The 5,000-nt window shown below is 33.8% G+C and overlaps 1 non-coding gene across 1 annotated transcript; it reads right to left on the bottom strand.

The window, feature by feature from the left end:
• Positions 1–3,785: 3,785 nt before the first annotated feature.
• On the bottom strand, positions 3,786–3,858 carry TRNAF-GAA (transfer RNA phenylalanine (anticodon GAA)). The gene has a single exon. It is a non-coding gene; the product is annotated as a tRNA-Phe (tRNA).
• Positions 3,859–5,000: the final 1,142 nt, after the last annotated feature.

Genomic DNA, 5,000 nt, shown 5'->3' with positions numbered 1-5,000 from the left:
TACCAATCAAACAAATCAACAAAATAGATTATAGAATATTCATCTTGACAAGAAATTATCTACATGATAAGATATGTATCACAAGGGCTATAGCTCAGTTGGTAGAGCACCTCGTTTACACGCGCGCCAATGTTTTTCAGAGAAGTACATCATGTAATCAAAAAAGTTGATCTTATTGAGAAATCGATGTCTTACTCTATTACTTTTAGGGAACAAAACAAGAGAACAGTAGCCTGACAAAAAGTTCGGTCCGAATCGAGTGCCCCATTTAGGCACTAAAAAAATCCATCATTGATTTGAGATATTGATAAGGTGAATACCCAGTCTATTCAATGCTAGGCATAATGAGTATCAGGACCTCAAAAAAAATGATCTTTCGTCCTATCTTATGAACAACTTTAAGGTGTATGAAGTTTCATATTTTATTCTTTAAGCAGAAGCAGGACGATAGAGATTCCATTTAACTTAAGTTGATCTAGGTCAGAAGCATACCTACGTCAGGATAACCCCTTCTTTGAAAAACTTTGGTAGTGCTCCGAGATTCGAATCAAAATAATGAATCAGAGCACATGGAACCATCTCCCTTTCTTTCTGTCAAGAAAAAATATGGTAGACTAACTTATTTATAACAGTTAATGAAAGAGCCCAATGCAAAAAAATGCATGTTGGGTCTTTGAAACAGTTCAAATCATTTTGATAATAATAAGTTTGATCTGTTTTACCGAGAAGGTCTACGGTTCGAGTCCGTATAGCCCTATATTATTAATAATTCAAAAATAGAATCGTTTTCCTTTCCTCATTATTGTTTGTATTGTTTGTAATTGGCCACTTGATTTGGTTCATCATTAATGTCTTATCTTTGTAGATGAATTACATATGAAAATTTTCCTATTTTCCCATACAAAATCAAGAAATTAGTAATACTTCTTTTCTTTGGGATACCTACCCAATTCTAGTAAATTTTTGGAGTCAAAATCATGACATGAAACCGGTTAAAAACTCCACCATAACCCAATGCAAATCGAATGCACTAGTAAATCACATGGATCTAGGAACGACTTACTGTATTTTATTTGTGGACAAGCTAGAGTTTGAGAAACGAAGATCTTTGGTAACTTTCATTGTAAACATTCTCAAATAGGCTTTTCTGTTGGTATACCTTATCTAGTAAAGCACAAAACTAAAGTAGTCGTCTTCTCTTTCCTTCTTCAATCACTAAAAGTTCCTAAATGGAAATTCCGACTATATGTATCCTCTCTATATAAATATATAATATTTAATATATATTTATTATGGATATAATAGATATTATATAAATAGGATTATAGTGGATGAATCTTCAAACGAGACATGTACCGATCGACTAATCCGGTATATTTTCCACATTGATAGGAGTACGTTTATGTTTCTGCTTTACGAATATGATATTTTCTGGGTATTTCTAATAATATCAAGTCTTATTCCTATTTTGGCATTTCTAATTTCTGGAGTTTTAGCCCCTCTTAGCAAAGAGCCAGAGAAACTTTCGAGTTATGAATCGGGAATAGAACCAATGGGCGATGCTTGGGTACAATTTAGAATCCGTTATTATATGTTTGCTCTAGTTTTTGTTGTTTTTGATGTTGAAACAGTTTTTCTTTATCCGTGGGCAATGAGTTTTGATGTATTAGGGGTATCCGTCTTTATAGAAGCTTTAATTTTCGTGCTTATCCTAATTGTCGGTTTAGTTTATGCATGGCGAAAAGGAGCATTGGAATGGTCTTAGTTTTTGAATATTCAGACAATTAAAAAAAACATTGAGACAGTTATGAATTCCATCGAGTTTCCCTTACTTGATCGAACAACCCAAACTTCAGTTATTTCAACTACATCAAATGATCTTTCAAATTGGTCAAGACTCTCCAGTTTATGGCCGCTTCTCTATGGTACCAGTTGTTGCTTCATTGAATTCGCTTCATTAATAGGTTCACGATTCGACTTTGATCGTTATGGACTGGTACCAAGATCTAGTCCTAGACAGGCAGACTTAATTTTAACAGCGGGTACGGTAACAATGAAAATGGCTCCTTCTTTAGTAAGATTATATGAGCAAATGCCTGAACCAAAATATGTTATTGCTATGGGAGCATGTACAATTACAGGAGGGATGTTCAGTACCGATTCTTATAGTACTGTTCGGGGAGTCGATAAGTTAATTCCTGTCGATGTGTATTTGCCGGGTTGTCCGCCTAAACCCGAGGCTGTTATAGATGCTATAACAAAACTTCGTAAGAAAATATCTCGAGAAATCTATGAAGATCGAATTAAGTCTCAAGAGGAAAATCGGTGTTTTACTACCAATCACAAATTTCATGTTGGCCCAAGTACTAATACTGGAAATTACGATCAAGGATTACTCTATCAACCATCATCTACTTCAGAGATCATCCCTCCTGAAACTTTTTTCAAATACAAAAGTGCAGTCTCTTCCTACGAATTAGTAAATTAGGCCGTATACTTTTTTTGTACAGAATAACAAAGCAAAGAACGAGTGAATCTTCATCAATTTTTCATTGTAAATGGGAAATACTTATACAAATAAAAATAAAAAAATGGGGGGGGGAGAAGATGCAGGGTAATTTGTCTTCTTGGCTAGTCAAACATGGACTGGTTCATAGATCTTTGGGTTTCGATTACCAAGGAATAGAGACTTTACAAATAAAGCCCGAGGAATGGCATTCCATTGCAGTCATTTTATATGTATATGGTTACAATTATCTACGTTCCCAATGTGCTTATGATGTAGCACCAGGCGGACTGTTAGCTAGTGTGTATCATCTTACGAGAATCGAGTATGGTATAGATCAACCGGAAGAGGTATGCATAAAAGTATTTGCCGCAAGGATAAATCCTAAAATTCCGTCTGTTTTCTGGGTTTGGAAAAGTGCGGATTTTCCAGAAAGGGAATCTTATGATATGTTGGGAATTTCTTATGATAATCATCCACGTCTAAAGCGTATCTTAATGCCTGAAAGTTGGGTAGGATGGCCCTTACGTAAGGATTATATTGCCCTCCAATTTTTATGAAATACAAGATGCTCATTAAATAATACGAAACTAATCTTCACTTCGACAACTCAAGATATTCAAATACATTTTTACGTTCTCTTATAGATATAGCATAGTAATTGAAGTCTCATTCATCTTATTATTATTGATTAAAAAAAATACAATTAGAGATTTGGTGAGATTATCCAATTTGTAAGATACTTATTTTGGATGAGCCACAAGCTAATAGGATGAACTAAATGAGTTCTGCATTATGAACTATGTATCACGCATATGACTTATAGATGTGCTTTAAAAAGTCACATAGGGTGAAATGAAGAAATATAATATGAAAAGAGAATCGGATTCTATTTGTACTGTATCTGAGATGAATCTTGGCCATTCCCGCCTTTCAACTCCCCTAGACTAGACTTTTGGGTCTTATAAGGAACTAATTGAAACTTTCAAATATGTATAAAATAGGAATTGAACGCCAGGAGACAGAGTATGAACAAATAAAAAAGAAGAGGAAACAAAAGAAAATTCTTTTCTTTTACATATCTATATACATCCTTTACATATTTCTATAAATATCCTCTTTATCTTTACTTGTCTATTTTCGACATCTATAAATAGAGTAAAAAATATATATAGTTTAGTTAAAGGGTAGATTTCCAGACATCATCATGTATCAGTATTTTTCATGATCTATATTATTAATGAATCCGTAGAATAGATACTCATACAAATTCATGATGTGCCAAGAACCAGATTTGAACTGGTGACACGAGGATTTTCAGTCCTCTGCTCTACCAACTGAGCTATCCCGGCCATTTCCGACACATTATCCTTATTTTAATAGATGACTTTGGTCTATGTCAATTGTAAATAAGAAAAAAGGTATTCCAAAGTCTTCTTTTTGAAGATATACGAAATTTCAGGGCTTGGATAAGCCTTTCGAAGTTTCAGTACAGTAGACAGTTAATCATTCAAATTTCACAGATTACTTGCGCAAGGATGTTCGTTTGTACGTCTATCATATAGAATATATACCACAAGCCTTGTGATAAGAAATCAAATTTCCGCTCAAATACGCTTGTGAAAGAGTCGAATGAATGAGAAACATAACAAAGTCTGAATTGCTAATGAACGGATAAATAATTAAAGAGGCCAACGGGCCTTTTTAGGGTTTTGGGGATAGAGGGACTTGAACCCTCACGATTTTAAAAGTCGACGGATTTTCCTCTTACTATAAATTTCATTTTTGTCGTTATTGACATGTAGAATGGGACTCTATCTTTATTCTATTCGATCTGATTAATCAATTCTTCAAAAGATCTATCAGACTATGATGGAGTAAATGATTTGATCAATGAATATTCGATTATTTTTTCAACTTGTAGATCTTGGAATCGATTCATAACAATTCGTTCATTTTTATATATAATTTTATATATATATATAAATATAAATATAAAAAATTATAGAAATATAAAAAATAGAGATTCGAGTTGTCATTAATCAATATAGTATTTCAGTACGTAATACGTTTATCTTTCATCGTTTCTGGAGTTTCGATGGAAGGATTCATTCCTTTACTAACGCAACGTCGTCAACTCCATTTGTTAGAACAGCTTCCATTGAGTCTCTGCACCTACCCTTTTTTTTCGGAAAAAAGGATTTGGCTCAGGATTGCCCATTTTTAATTCCAGGGTTTCTCTGAATTTGAAAGTTATCACTTAGTAGGTTTCCATACCAAGGCTCAATCTAATTAAGTCCGTAGCGTCTACCGATTTCGCCATATCCCCCTCTTTTAAGATTAGTATCGCATTATGATGTCCTTCCCCGTTTTCTTTCATTTGTATTATACTGGAACCACTCAAGTCATTAGAATACCGATTCCTCTATTGAAAAGTGTTTCCTCCTATTGGATTTCTTGTCTATCTTCTTTCATCTCTCTCTTCTCTATCGGA

The sequence above is a fragment of the Cucumis melo genome, unplaced genomic scaffold, assembly GCF_025177605.1.
Source record: "Cucumis melo cultivar AY unplaced genomic scaffold, USDA_Cmelo_AY_1.0 utg001768l, whole genome shotgun sequence".
NCBI classification, from domain to species: domain Eukaryota; kingdom Viridiplantae; phylum Streptophyta; class Magnoliopsida; order Cucurbitales; family Cucurbitaceae; genus Cucumis; species Cucumis melo.
The sequence above is the reverse complement of the archived record's forward strand: the minus strand, read 5'-3'. Positions and strand labels throughout refer to the sequence as shown.